The following is a 16,697-nucleotide window of genomic DNA, read 5'->3' as shown; positions in this document are numbered from 1 at the left end:
AATACGAATGTGGTTATTCTTGTTGGAGTCACTGAGTTCTCTAAGTCTATTCTCATTAGTCAGTATTTGTCTCACCTGTTTAGCTTGATTGCTTACTATTACTATATCCTCCAGGTCACTGATATGTTCCTCTGCTTCCTGTAGCCTACTATTTATTCCATCTGTTGTATTTTTAATTTCATTTATTGAATTCTTCATCTCTGATACATTATTTTTTATCTCTTTTTCAATGGTCTCACTGATATTCTCTCCCCTTTTCTGAAGTCCAGTAAATATCTTTACAATCATTACTTTAAATTCTCTATCAGACCTATTACTTATTTCTGTTTCACTTAGATTTCCTGCTGTGATTTTGTCATGTTCTTTCATTTAGGATATATTCCTGTGTCTCCTCATTTTGCCTACCTGTCTGTGTCTGTTTCTATAGACCAGAACCTGCCACTTCAGAGGAGTCTCCTCAGTTATGCCGTCAGCACTGACTCTCTGCCTGTTATAGGCTGTGTTTATTTTCTGTGGTGTCATTTGCTCTGAGAGGACATGGGCACAGGAGGGTTTGGGAGGATGTTTTGGTGTTAGCAAAATTTTCTCTGAACTTTTAGTCCTACACCAGATCCTGGAAGTAAACAATAGTGGCAGCAGCTGGGTTATGAGGCATGGAAGTAGTGGCAGAGGCCAGGGGCACCTGGTGTCTATGTGTGTGGTGGTTCAGCATAGCCTGAGCATAGATTTAGCAAAAGTTGTGCTCAGTTGCTATCTTAGGCCTGTTCCTCCACACATGGTGGCCACCAAAGGCACAGCACAGTGATATCCAGGGGCATGGTATGCATTAATGGCAGTGACAGCCATGGGTGCAGCACATGGAGTTGGTGGTGGTCTGGGGCATGCAGCAGCTATTTGACAAGTATAATGTCTGTCTGCAGGCAGCAGTGGCAGCCTGGGATGCAGGGTATATGTGTGTTGGGCAGCTAGGCGGGGTGTCCACAAAGTTAGTGAAATTTGCACTGAGCTGCTAGTCCTAGGCTGGATCTCCTGAAGAATCCTGAAGATTCACCATTCTATTTTATTTTATTTTATTTTATTTTATTTTATTTTATTTTATTTTATTTTATTTTATTTTATTTTTTTTAATGTTTATTTATTGTTGACAGAGAGAGAGAGAGAGAGCATGAGCGGGTGAGGGGCAGAGAGGGAGACACAGGACGTGGGGATCGAACTCACAAGCCATGAGATCATGACATGAGCCAAAGTCGGACACTTAACTGACTGAGCCAACTAAGCAACCCTCAACATTCCATTTTAAATTCTGCTTCCTCAAATTACTTCAGAGACCAACCCTTTTATGTTATGGTTTTTGGGACACAGACATTAATGCTAAAATTTGCATTCAGAAAGTATATCGGTGAGTGTTATTTTGGAGCAATATGTAGAAGGAAGTGAGGGAAGCAAAATTGAGCAGCCTTAAGTTGAACTGTGGTTTATTTGCATAACAAACTTCAGCTACTCCCATGGGGAGCAATTGACCTGGGATGGGACTTCACAGTTCATGCAAACTGAATCAAGGGGGTAGGACAGTATCTCCCTCATTTACCAGTAATTGTGTTGCAGGATTTTTTTTTTTTACCTCAATACCCAGGGTTCTTTGTGTCATTGCTTCAAAGAATAAAGTGGTGGCCACAGAATAAAATTAGCAACAGGCAAAAGTTTATTAGAGTATAAGATCAGAAGGGAAGAATAGTATGAAATCTCTCTTTATAGAGAAGGGGCATTTGAAAGTGAATGCCTGTGACTATAGGCAAGGGACTTTGTTTGATAGGGTTTTGGTTGGCCCCTTTCCTTCCCCCTTGTTTCTTCTCAGGTTCTACCCTTATTGGCTAGGTAACTCTAAATGCCTAGTCATTCCTTTTTGATTGGCTGGTTTCCATTGTATGAGGGGTGATCTATGACTGGCCATATGGTTTTTTGTGGGCCACACATTTTATGGGCTACTTGTTTTTAGTCAAGTCTTTTGTTTGTCAAATTCCTGAGGGAAACCTGAGGGGGATTAGGTGGTGTCTGTTATATTTTTAAGAGGAACTTTTTGCCTGTGGAGTTTGCTCAAAGTCAGAGGTTCCCAGAAGAAATGTTTTAAAATATGTGTTTTTCCCCACCCAGGGACTTTTAAGCCTTAGCCTCTCCTTTTTTACCTACTGAATCCTATCTTTCCTTATCATAATTGGATGCAGGTTGCCCTGGGGAGGCAGCCCAATCTTAGTCAATTAAGCTCCCATTAACTGAGAAGACTATCTGGGGAGATCCTTTGCTGTAAATCATCAGCAGGCAATACTCTTGGCAGCTGGGGGATAAATACATTGGTTCTTAAGGATGGGAACTGGAAAGTACAATATAGCATTTACTACTATATTACAAATAGTCACAACACCTATCTGGCATGGTGTCTCTGATTATACTCTTTCCCAGTTGAAATCCTTCTATTTATGCTTGCAAATGCATTTTCAGACTATTAATTGGCATTGTATAAAATAAAAATTATTATATTAATTTTTTAAATTTATATATTCATTATATTGATTTTCTAAAATTCCACAACCTTGCTGATATTTTTTTTTGTTGTTTATAGATACCTTAGGATTTTCTATATGTAGGACAATGTTGTCTGTAAATGCATATAATTTTACATCTTCTTTTTCAATGTGAATGCCTTTTAGTTTATTTTCTTGACTAATAGCCCTAGCAAGATTGTCCAGTATAATATTGAATAAGAATTGTGAGAATAGACATATCATTTTGTTCCTGATATAGGGAGAAAGCATTCAGTCTATCACTATTAAGTATAATGCTAGTTATAGATATTTTCATTGATGTCCTTTATGAATTGAGGAAGTTAAATGTTATTACTTGTTTTGAGTAATTCTATTATGAAGGACATTGGATTTTGGCAAATGCTTTTTCTCTATTTGGAATACTATGTAGTTTTTGTCTTTTATTAATATGATATATTGATTTCATAATTTGAACCAATCATGCATTGCTGGAATAAATTGCACTTGTTCACGGCATATAATTTATTTATACATTACTGTATTCAGGATAGCCACGTGTAAAAGAATGAAGTTGCACCTTTACCTCACACCATCTACAAAATTAAATAATTATGGATTAAAACCTAAATGTATGATTTAAAACTGTAAAGATTATAAAAGAAAACAGGGGTAAATCTTCATGAACTCAGATTTGGCAATAGATTCTTAGATATGACACAAATAGCCTTAGCAACAATAAATAAAATAAATTGTAGTTCATCAAAATGCAAATGCTTGTGATTCAAAAGGCACAATTTTTGTTAAGTTTATTTATTTATTTTGAGAGAGAGATGGTGTGAGCAGGGGAGGGTCGGAGAGAGGAGAGAAAGAGAATCCCATGAGGGCTCCATGCTGTCAGCACAGAGCCAGATGTGGGGCTCAAACTCATGAAATCATGAGATCAACACCTGAGCTGAAACCAAGAGTCGGATGCTTAACCTACTGAGCCACCCAGGTGACCTTCAAAAGACACTACTAAGAAAGTGAAAAGACAACCTACAGAATGGTTGAAATGTTATGATTCAGTAATAAAAAGACAACCTTATTTTAAAATGGACTAAGCAACTGGATAGATATTTCTCCAAAACAATATATTAATGAGCAATAAGCATATAAAAAGATGCTTGACATCACTAGCTAACAAGGAAATAGAAATCAAAACCACCATGAGATGTCATATCATGCTTAATATAATGCCTAGAATAAAAAAGTCAGATACTAACTAGTGTTGGTGAACATTTGTAAAAGTAGAAACTCTCCTACAATGCTGGTTTGAATGAAAAATACCTCAGACACTTTGGAAAACAGAGTGAAATTTCCTGAAATGATTAAACATAATATTAGTATATTTCTCAGCTTTTCCATTTGTAGATATATAACCAAAGGAAATGAAAACATGTCTTTCCAAAAACATATTCAAGATTGTTTCCGGCAGCATATTTCTTAATAGTCAAATGTTGGAAAAACCCAAATGTCTGTCAACTGATGAATGGATAACAAAATGTGCTATCTCCAAGCAATGTATGAACCTTGAAAACAATATATAAAGAAAATTAAATCAGTCACAAAAGTTCACATATTTTATCCTTCCATTGATAGGAAATATGCAAAGGTGGTAAATCCATACAGACAAAAAATATATTAGTGGTTGTTTAAGCCGTGGGGTGAATGGTCTGAAAGATGTGGTGGCTAAAGGGTATGGGATTCTGTTTGAACTGATGAAAATATACTAAATTGATATCTATGATGTTTGTACATATCAGTGAATATACAAAAAGCATTGTATTACATACTTTAAATGGATAAATTGTACAGTACATGAAATTTGTCTCAATAAAGTTGTTTAAAAATAATTGTAAGAATGGAGAAAAGACAAATATTCTGAATGCTGCTGGAACTGAATTGGAGGCATCCCCACTCAGACCCAGACCAGTGTCTGGTACTTAGTTTCTCCCCTTACAAAGGGAAGGGTATTTAAGTAATCCCATAAACATCAGCTGAATAGAGCAGAAGAAACCAGAAGGAATCAGTTCTCTGGGACAAAGACATAGCTTGGTAATTTCACTTGGTATTAAAGCTTGATCTCTGCTTCAAATTCACAGGTTTATCAAAGCTGTTTGTAGGTATGGCTTGCCTTCCTCTGCTTTATGGCTTACCAAGCAGGAAGTGCATATGGCTCAGAAACCACTCTTTAAAGTCTCTCTGATGATCTCTGAGAACAATTGTTACCATGGCTAGATTGTTACATAGGGGGAAATCATCCCTGAAATTGTCTCAGTGGGCCCTGGGCTATCTGAAAAGAGACAAAATTCATGGGTTAAGGGCAGTGTGGTTTTTTTTTTGGGGGGGGGGTTGGAACAATCTAGTAGCTCTGCCTGAGTGCCAACCTGAGAACTTTGTAATCCTTTGGTTGTAATGCATCCTTAGGTACTTGTTATCTTACAAAGTGGACAAGTTTCCTTATTTTGTTGACTTTTGGAAAAACACACTGTAAACATATTTAACACATATGTATTAGATATTCCAGCTATAATTTTTGACAATAGACCAAGAGTCTGCAAAGAAGGCCTGTCTGGAGAGACTGGATCCCATCATGTCATCAGTTTTGTCATGGGGCATCCTAAATTCAATATGCTTTTGCAGGAGCCAATTAGAAAAAGTATTTTGTAAGGAAGAAGTCCAATAAAGTATGAAGGCTTGCATTTGTACTACCCCCATGAATATGGACTGGTAACAGGATATGATGACATGGAGAAACTCTGGAAGTATCTTTTTGAGTGGAAGCTGGAAGTAAAGCCCTGTCAATGGCCTATGCCCATGACTGAGCCATTCTTGAACCCAAGAGAAATTTGAGAGAAGATGGCAGAAGTGATATTTGAGAACTTCAATGTGCCTGCCTTCTACCTGTCCAATTATATGGTGGTAGAACTCTATACAGCTCTACCTCTGTCATGGGACTAGTGGTAGACAGTGGGGATGAGGTTACTTGCACTGTCCCTACCTTTGAAGGTTACTCCCTGCCTAATGTTCTTACCAAGCTCTAAATGGCAAGGAAAGACAACACAGAACATACTACCTGGCTCCTACTCACTGGTGTGAGCACTTTCCCTTCCATATTTGACAAGGTTTTACTGGGTGACATCAAAGAGAAGCTGTGTTATGTGGCCTTGGAGCCAGAGAAAGAACTATGTAAGAGGCCAGATGAGATTGTGAGAGAATATACAAACAGCTAATTGAGAATGCCAACTGAGAGAATACAAACAGTCAATTGAGAATGCCATCTACCTGGGGCTCCTGGGTGGCTCAGTCGGTTAACCGTCCGACTTCAGCTCAGGTCACGATCTCGCGGTCCGTGAGTCCGAGCCCCGCGTCGGGCTCTGGGCTGATGGCTCAGAGCCTGGAGCCTGGTTTCCGATTCTGTGTCTCCCTCTCTCTCTGCCCCTCCCCCGTTCATGTTCTGTCTCTGTCTGTCTGAAAAATAAATAAAAAACGTTAAAACAATTTTAAAAAGAGAATGCCATCTACATTGACGACCAGCTGTACCAGGTGCTTGAGATTCTTTGTGCACCTGACCAGCTGGGCATCAACAACCTGGGAATCTCAAAAATAATCTCTGCCAGCATTATAAAGTGTGGCATTAAAATTCAGAAGAACCTTTTTGTGGAAATTGTGCTGTCTAGGGGCATTCCTTGCTTCTCTGGTCTTGAGGAAAGTCTTATGAAATAACTGGAACAGCTAGCTTCCAAAGGGACTCCCATCAATATCACTGCTTCTTCTAATAGGTGTTTATCCGTGTGGATTGGTGCATCCACTGTGACTTCTCTGAACAATTTTAAACAGATGGGGAGTATCCCTACAAGTCTCAAGGAGTTTGGGAGATTTATTATTTAGAAAAGATGATCTTTAAAAACCTCAAATGTTTGGGACAACTCCAAATGTCAGAACATAGAATACCTATGGAAGGTGATACTGTGCTTCAAGCAAGATGTTCAGTAAAATTATTTTGCCTTTTTGGGCTTCAGTTCATTCTTGTTGCACATTGCTGTAACCATTGGTGTACAAATATCTGTATCTTCACGTTCAACTCTTTTGGGTATATATTTTAACAGTGGGATTTCTGGGTCATATGTTAATTTCATGTCTATATTTTTGAGTAACTATCAAAATGTTTTGTGAGCAGCTGCACTGTTCCTTTTACATTCCCAAACACAAAGGATGATGGTTCCTTATCTTCACATACTTGCCAACACTTATTTCCTGTTTTTGAATAATAGCCATTCTAAAGTATATGAACAGTATCTCATGTTTTGATTTGCACTTCCCTAATGATTAGTGATATTCAGCATCTTTTTATATGTTTATTTTCCATTTGAATATTGTCTTTGGAGAAATATCTATTCAAGTCCTTGGCCCATTTTTTTAATGTTTATTTTTGAGAGAGAGGGAGAAAGAGAGAGAGAATGGGGGAGGGGCATAAAGAGAGGGAGACACAGATTTGAAGCAGTCTCTGGGCTCTGAGCTGTCAGCACAGATCCTTGGCCCATTTTTTGATTAGGTTGTTTATATTTTTGCTGTTGAGTTGTCAGTGTTATTTATATACTCTGGCTATTAAAACATTGTCATATGTGTGAGTTTTCTCATTTTTTTAGGGAGTTTTCACTCTCTGAATAATGGCCTTTGGTGAACAAGAAATTTTAATTTTAACAAAGTACAATTTATTAATGTTTCCTTTTGCTGCATAAACATTTGGTGTCATATTTTAGGAAACCATTGCCAAATTGAAGATCATGAATGTTTGCCCTATGTTTTCTTCTAAGAGGTTTATAGTTTCAGTTTTTAAGTTTGTTTTTAATCCATTTTGAGTTAATTTTTGTATATGTTATGAGTGATCTAACTTCATTATTTTGCATGGGGATATCTAGGTTTCCCAAGACCATTTACTAAGGAGACTCTTCCTTTCCAATTGTATGCTTTTGGCACCCTAGTAGAAAATTAATTGAATGTATATGTATGGACTTATTTCTGGAACCTATATTTTTTATTACATGTATCTATAAGCCTATCCTTATGCCACTACCACAGTGTTTTGATTGCTATAACTTGGTAGTAAATTTTGAAATCGGAAAATGTAAGTCTTCCAACTTTGTTCTACTTTTTCAATATTGTCTTGGTTATTTGAGGTCTCTTTAAATTCCTTAGGAATTTTATAATGGGTTTTTCAATTTCTGTAAAAACATCATTAAGATTTTAATAGGCGTTTTGTTGAATTTGTATATAACTTTCAGTAATACTGTTGTCTAAATAATATCAAGTTCTCCAATTCATTCAGACAGGATATATTTTCATGTTTAAGGTATTCTTTGTTTTGTTCTGTTTTACAGCAATGTTTTGCAGTTTTCTGTGTACTAGTCTTGTGATGCCTTAATCAAATTTATTCCTAAGTATTATTTTCTTTTTGATGCAACTGTATAGTGACTTGTTTTCTTAATTTCTTGTTTAGGCTCTGGGCTAATTTTAACATGTTTTAACTCTATGTTTTATCTATTGACTATTACTAGAGATGAGGAAATTAGTACAGTAACACTTCTTTCATTGTCTTCTTTCTCCTATCATGAGAGAGTTGTGATTCTAGGACTCTAGGACAATCCTTAGCTTAAATTTGTGTTTATTGACCTATTTACCAAATTTATGTCATCTCCCTTAGGGAAAATTCTCTCATCAAAATTTGACGTTCAGAAATTATGTGAGAACTCATGTTAAAACCTGTTAAGTCAGTATTTTTCTATATTGTGACCTGCAGAATGCTAATTATCCTCTTCAAATGGCCTTTGCTCTTTGTCAGCTTGGAAACTAACACACACACACACACACACACACACACACACACACACACTGTTCTATTGGTATGACTTCACTCTACATCCTTTGCCTTTCTTCCATAAAGATCTGATCTACAGAAACAGTCCCCGTTCTTTTTTTGGTATTGCCTATGTCCATAAGTTTATTTATTTATTCACATTATCTTTGCATATGTCTACCATAAAACTGAATTTTACTTTTGGAGAAAGCTGTATCATACTATAAATGTGAAATTATATCAGGATGTAACTATTATCTCTCATTTTGCTCCTTATTGCACAGATGTTTTTAAGTATATTGTGTCAGTTTGTGCCACTGTTTTAAATTGAATAGAGTGTTATCTATTACTATGTTGGGGGTGCCTTTCAAAAGAGGAAAGTGGAGTTAAAAACAGCTAAATTTCTAACATTTCTAACATTATTTCTACCTTGAAGTTGGAAGCACAACTGCTTTTAATTTATATATTTATAGTATATCATGACATATATTACAAACCTGGTTCAGTTTTCTCTTCACAATCATCACCATTCCTACCATTTTCTATTTTTTATATGAAATGTGAATCACTGAGTCATTTTCCACAAAAAGTACTATAGACTTCATTAAGATTATATTTAATTCATACATTTATTTGTAGAGTTTTTAGCTTTATCATATTAAATCTTCCAGTGCGGGAATATTGCATGACTTTCTATTTACTTGGGAAATCTTCATGAATTGTTTTTCATTTGGGTCGTTCAAATTTAACCTTAGATTTAGTCTCACATTTTTTATGGTTTTGTATTCTTATGAGAAGGATATGTGTCTATAATATTTTCGAACTGACATTTGCTAGTAGATAGGTAATCTATATATTTTTATGGTAATCTCATATATCACACTTTTCTGTACTATTTTATCAATTCTAAAATATTTTGTATTCATTCTATTAGATTTAAGTAGATGATCACAATTGCAAAAAGTCATAGTTTTGGCTGTCTTTCAAGTATATACCATTTATTTATTTTCCATTACTTAGTAAAATAGTAAATAGTATTGGAATGTGAATGTGACATGTGGTGCTCATATACTTCCTTTTGCTTTGTTAAGAAAAATTTAAAAAATTCTCATGTATAATATTTACAGGTAATTTATGAAAGTTGCTATCATAAAATTTGAGAAATTTAGAAATATTTTTTCTGTTTAAATAATTAGGAAATAGTGAAATTTACAAAATACAATTCTAGCATCTACTAAGGCAATCATATTTTTTCCTTTACTCAATTAATGTGGACAAATATTACTAAATGGTGGCTATATTTGGTGATCTAATATTTTACTTAGGAACATTAAATCTGATCCAAGTGAGTTAGTATCAAAATTATTTCTTTTTAGTCTACTGAAGTTTTATAACTGAGGATGTGATGGCTTCAGAGAATGAATTTGGAATCTAATCTGCATATTTCTAGGGACAGTGGAATCCATGCTTTTGTCTTTTCAGAATTCTTTCCATTCATCTTCTTAAATAAATCTTATATTTCTAAAAATGTTAAAGTTGTCTTCTTCAAATTTGATTCATTAAGCTATTTGAAAATTTATATACATTATTTAAGAGAGGAGTCCAATTTAAATATTTTTATTTCTGCTTTAATGAAGTATAATTGACATATCAAAATTAACTATAAGTTGTACAGTGTACCTTTTTAAGGTAAACAAAGTCATGGTTTAATATACATACACACTATAAGATGATTACCACCATTAAATTAATTAATACATTCATCATCTCACATAGTTACCTTTTGTGTGTGTATGATAAAAACACTTCATATCTTCTCTCTCATCAAATTTCAAGTATGTGATACAATATTATTAACTATAAGCAGCATGATGTATATTATATTATTAGAACTTATTCAGCTTATAAATGAAATTTTGTGTCATTTGACTAACATCTCTCCATTTCCCCTACTCCCCAGAACCTGACAACCACCATTTGACTCTCTGGTTCTAGGTGTTTGATTTCACTGATTCCACATATTAGTATTCCACAATACAGTATTGTCTTTCTGTGTTTGGCTTATTTCACTTAGCATAGTGTTCTTCAGGTTCATCCATGTTGTCACAAATGGCAGGATTTTCTCCTTTTATGACTAAATAATATTCAATATATTATATAATTATTATATATTAAATATGGAATATATAATTATATATAATTATTTATATAAATATAATTGTATATGTGTATATATTGTATACACATATAATTGTATATGTGTATATACACATATATATGTGTATATATTGTATAGTGTATGTGTGTGTGTGTGTATATATATATATATATATATAATTTATCCATTTATGTGTCAACAACAGACATTTCAGTTGTTTCTATGTCTTGGCTATCATTATTTATAAAGCATTATTAACATTATTCATGTTGTAGTGAACATGGGAATGCACATATCTCTTTGAGATCCTGATTTAATTTTCTATGGATATATACCCAGAAGTGGTTTGCTTAGATCATATAGTATTTCTGTTTTTAACTTTTTGAGGAACATCCATACTACTTCCCATAATGGCTGTACTAATGTACATCCCCAGAAACTGTACAAGTGTTCCATTTTCTCTGTACATTTGCCAAAACTTATCTTTCGTGTTTTTGATAATTGACATTCTAAAAAATGTAAGGCAGTATTTCATTGTGTGTGTTTTTTTAATTTTTTTAAATGTTTATTTATTTTTGAGAAAGAGAGAGAGACAAAGTACAAGTGAGGGAGGGGCAGAGAGAGGGAGACACAGAATCTGAAGCAGGATTCAGGCTCTGAACTGTCAGCACAGACCCCGAGGTGGGGATTGAACTCACAAACCATGAGATAATGACCTGAACCAATGTCAGAAGCTTAACTGACTGAGCCACCCATGCGCTCCTCATTGTGGTTTTGATTCCCTGATGGTTACTGATGTTGAACACATTTTCGTATACATGGTGGCCATTTGTAGGTTTTCTTTGTAGAAATGTCTATTCAAACACTTTGCCCTTTTTTAAATTGTGGTATTTGTTATCTTGCTATTGAGTTGTAGGTGTTCCTAATATATTTTGGATATTATCCTCTTATCAGATATACATTTTGCAAATATTTTCTCTCATTCAAAAGATGGCCTTTTCATTTATTTGTTTCCTTTACTGTAGAGAAGCCTTTTAGTTTTATGTAGTTCCATGGTTGATTTTTCTCTTTTGTTGCTTGTGCTTTTGGTGTCATATCCAAAAATTCATTGTCAAGACCTATGTCAGTTAGCTTTTTCTCTATGTCTCCTCTATGATTATTACATTTACGTCTTCAATCCATTTTGAGTTAATTTTTGTAAGGATTCAGTTTCATTCTTTTGCATGTGGATATCTTTTTGCCAAAAATATTAAAGAGACTATCCTTTCAGTATTGTGTATTTTGGCAACCTTGATGAAAATTGTTTGCATATGTGTGGAATTGTTCCTCAGCTCTCAGTTCTGTTCCATTGGTTTATATGTCTGTTTTTTTATGTCAATAACATACTGTTTTGATTATAATAGCTTTGTAATATAGTTTGGAATGAGGAAGTTTGATGTCTCCAGCTTTGTTCTTTCTCAAGATTGCTTCAGTTATTCAGGGTCTTTTGTGGTAGTATATGAATTTTAGGATTGCTTTTTCCTGCTACTGTGAAAAATGCCATAAGAATTATATTGAATTTGTAGATTATGTTGAATAGCATAGAGAATTTAACAATATTAATACTCCCAATCCACAAACATGGAAACAAATATTTCAATTTATTTGTTTCTTTTTTCATTTCTTACAGTTTTAGTGTACAGATTATTAACCTTTATGGTTAAATTTATCCCTAAGTATCTTATTATTTTTAATGCTATTATACATAGAATTGTTTTCTTAATTTTATTTTTGGATAGTTCATTGCTAGCATATAGAAATGAAGCTGATTTTTTCTATATTGAGTTTGTGTCCTGCAGCTTTACTAAGTTTATTTATTAGTTCTATCATTTCTTTTTAATTTTTAAGGATTTTGTATATTAAAGATCATGTAAACCAAAGAAACAATTTAACTAATTCTTTTCTCATTTGAACCCTTTTATTATTTTTTTCCTAATTTTTTGTGTAAGACATCCAGTACTATGTTTGAATGGAAGTGGTGAGAGTGGGCACCATTATCTTGTTCCTGATCTTTGGGGTAATATTTCAGATTCTTACTAATAAGTATGTTGTTAGCTGTGGGCTTGTCCAAAAGGCCTTTATTATATTAATGTATATTACTTCTTTTACTATTTCATTAGAATTTTTATCATGAAAGGATGTTCACTTTTTTAAAATTCTTTTTCTACATCTATTGGGATGATCATGTTTTTTATTCTTCATTCTGTTAATGTGGTATATCACATGTATTGACTTACATGCGTTGAACCTTTCTTTCTTCCCAGAGATAAATTCCACTTGATCATGGTGTATGATCCATTTAATGTGCTCTTGAATTTGTTTGTAGTATTTTGTTGAAAATTTTTGCCTCACTATTGATCAGGGATATTGGCACACAGTTTTCTTTCTAATAGTGAGTGCCCTTATCTGGTTTTAGTATCAAGGTAATGCTGGCCTTGTAAAACGAATTTTGGAGTTTTCTCTCCTCTTCAAATTTTTAGAATATTTTCAGAGGAATTAACATTAATTCTTCTTTAAGAGTTTGGTAGAATTCACCTGTGAAGTCTTGGGCTTTTCTTTGTTGGAAGGATTTTGATTACTGAACCAATCTCCTTACTCATTATTAGTCTGTTCAGAATTTCTATTTCTTCATGTTTCAGTCCTTGTAGGTTGTATGTTTCTAGGAATTTATGTTGTCTAATTTGTTGGCATATAATTTTTCATAGCAGGCTCTCATGATATTCTGTATTTCTGTTGTATCAGTTGTAACATGCCCTCTTTCACTTATATTTTATTATTTGAGTTCTCTTTTTTTTCTTGGTAAGTGTATCTAGATGTTGGTGAATTTTGTCTATTTTTTTAATAAACCAACTCAGTGTCTTTGATATTTTCTACTGTTTTAATATTCTCTATTTCATTTATTTCTGCTTTATACTTTATTTTCTTTCTTGTGCTAACTTTGGGTTATTTTGTTCTTCTAGTTTCTGGAGGTATAAAGTTAGGTTGTTTATTGGAGATATTTATTTTTTCTTAACATATGCATTTATCACTATGAACTTCACTCTTAGAACTATTTATGGTGTATCCCGTAAGTTTTGAAATGTTTCCATTTTTGTTTATTTCAAACTTTGTTTTAAGTTTCCCTTTGGTTACTTCTTTGAACCATTGGTTGTTCATAAATGTGTTCTTTAGTTTCCATGTATTTGTTTATTTTCAAGTTCTATTTCTGTTATTGATTGTTAATTTCATATCATTGTGGATAGAAAAGACAGTTGGCATGATTTAAATCTTTTGCTAAGACTTGTTTTGTGACCCAGCATATGATCTGTGCTAGAGAATGTTCCATGAATGCTTAACAAGTATGTGTATTCTACTGCTATAGGAAGGAATGATATGTTTGTTAGGTTTTACATGGTCTAAAGTATGGTTGAAGTCCAAAGTTTCCTTATTGGTTTTATGTGGATGATGTATACATTGTTGAAATTGGTATATTGATGCCTCCTACAATTATTATATTTTTCTATTTCTCCCTTCAGTTATGTTGGTATTTGTTTAGTATATTTATCAGCTCAGATATTGAGTGCATATATATTTATAATTATCTTATCCTCTTGATGTATTTATTCCTTTTTCATAGTATAATGACCTTTTTCTGTTGTTACAGTTTTTGACTTGAGATATATCTTGTCATATAAGTATAGCTACCTTTGTTGTCTTTTAGTTTACTTTTCATCTACGTGGGTTATCTTTTTCTATCCCTTTACTTTGAGACTATGTATGTCCTTAAAGCTCAAGTGAATCTCTTATAGACAGCATATAGTTGGGAATTGTTTTTTTTTTCTTTTTTCTTTAAGGTGTACACTTTATTGAACTGGTTTCAAGTCAGTGTACAGGTAAGACCTGGCTGCCTTTGTGCCTCAACCATACTCCAAGGGAGACTGAAAGTCTTCATACATCTCAGCTTGGAGGGACAAAAATGGAGGCTATGAGGGCAGACCATTCAAAGTAAAACAAAAAGAGCAAGTATTAAGACAACTATTTTAAAAATGCAGACTACTTAATTTACACAAAAGTAATGCTATCACCCTTCCTTGTGTGGACTCCATGAGAACTGGCTCTTCTCAGGGAGAAATGGGGAGGCCTTTGGGAAGATTAGGGGCTTTCTGTAACAATGCATCTCATGATATTTGGAATAACTTTAAAAAAGAACAATGTAGAAAGTCATTGGCCACACAGTAGAACTTTGGAAATGCTTGTCCTAACCAACTGCTGTCACCTTCACTATTCCAGTTTTTTTTTTTTTTAATTTTTTTCAACGTTTATTTATTTTTGGGACAGAGAGAGACAGAGCATGAACGGGGGAGGGGCAGAGAGAGAGGGAGACACAGAATCGGAAACAGGCTCCAGGCTCTGAGCCATCAGCCCAGAGCCTGACGCGGGGCTCGAACTCCCGGACCACGAGATCGTGACCTGGCTGAAGTCGGACGCTTAACCGACTGCGCCACCCAGGCGCCCCTCTATTCCAGTTTTTAAATCTTGAGTCAAACACCAAAAAAAAAATCCAAACAAAAAACAAAACAAATTTTAAAAAATAAATAAAGCCATGCCAATCTCATCTCGTTTTCTGCACAAGTTAGGGTTTGTCAAGAAATGGTGTATCATGACTAAAGTAACAGGCTGCCTAAAGCATTTTCAGTGGATAATGTAGGGGCCCAACTCATCTTTCTCCTGCTTGCTGATCCACATCTGCTGGAAGGTAGACAGTGAGGCCAGAATGGAGCTGCTGATCCACAGTGTACTTGTGTTCAGGAGATGTGAAGATCTTAATATTGTGCTGGGTGCCAGGACAATGATCTCCTTTTGTGTCCTATCAGTGATTCTGGGGTGCTAAGTGGTTCTACCAGATAGTACCTTGTTGGTGTACAGGTCCTTGTGGATGCCAACATCACACTTCATGATGGGGCTAAAGGTAGTTTCACATATACCACAGGATTCCATGTCCAGGAAGGAAAAGTATTTTCATGTATACCACAGGATTCCATGCCCAGGAAGAAAGGCTGGAAGAATACCTTGGTGCAGTGGTACTGCACATAGCCAATTGTGATGACCTGCCTGTCTGGCAGTGCATACCTCTTTCTCAGGGAGGAGCTGGAGGCCACAGTGGCCATCTACTGTTCAAAATACAGGAGGATGTAGCACAGCTTCTCCTTCATTGTAACACATGATTTCCTGTTTGGTAGTGGTGGTGAAACTGTAGCCATATTCTATAAGAATCTTTATAAAGTAGTCTGCCATGTCCAATCCAGCTAGGTTCAGATGCAGGATGGTATGGGGAAGGGCATATCCCTCACAGATGGGCACAGTATGGGGTGCCCTGTCACCAGAGTCCATCATGATGCCAGTGGTAAGGCCAGAGTAGGACAGGGACAGGATGGCCTGGATAGTCACATGGCTGGGATGTTGGTCTCAAACATGATCTGAGTAATCTTCCCATGGTTGGCACTGGGGCTCAGGGGAACTTGGTCAGTGAGCATGGAGTGCTCCTTGGGGGCCACACAAAACATGTTGTATAAGGTGTAGTGACAGATCTTCTCCATGTTATTTTAGTTGGTGATGATGCTGTGGTGGATGGGGTACTTCAGAGTCAGGATGCCCTTTTTGCTCTGAACCTCATCACTCATGTAGTAGTCCTCTAGCCCATGCCCACCACCATGACCTGGTGCCAGGGAACATGCCATGATGGAGGGGAAGACAGCCTGGGAAGCATTGTGGGCTGTGAGGCCAGACTTGTACATGTTTATTAAATTTCAGCCACTCAATGACCTTTTATTGGAGAGTTTAAGTCATTTATGTTTAAAGTAATTATTGATACATAAGAACTTAGCAGCACCATCTTTTAAATTATATAATATGTATATTTATTATATATATAATTATATCTAATTATATAATTTAATTTGTATTTGTTTATAAATATGTTTATATATTAAAATATATTATTTATAAATATATTAAATATATCCTTGGTACTTGCCTCATGTTTGTCTACCATTCTTACTCATTTCTGCCTCAATTTTAAGTTATT

General features: G+C 34.9%; 2 pseudogenes; one reads left to right on the top strand and one right to left on the bottom strand.

The window, feature by feature from the left end:
* Positions 1-5,078: 5,078 nt before the first annotated feature.
* On the top strand, positions 5,079-6,470 carry LOC115506888 (annotated as a pseudogene).
* An 8,726-nt stretch (positions 6,471-15,196) lies between these two features.
* On the bottom strand, positions 15,197-16,407 carry LOC115506887 (annotated as a pseudogene).
* Between the last annotated feature and the right edge of the window lie 290 nt (positions 16,408-16,697).

This window comes from Lynx canadensis, chromosome X (assembly GCF_007474595.2).
Source record: "Lynx canadensis isolate LIC74 chromosome X, mLynCan4.pri.v2, whole genome shotgun sequence".
NCBI lineage: Eukaryota > Metazoa > Chordata > Mammalia > Carnivora > Felidae > Lynx > Lynx canadensis.
The sequence above is the reverse complement of the archived record's forward strand: the minus strand, read 5'-3'. Positions and strand labels throughout refer to the sequence as shown.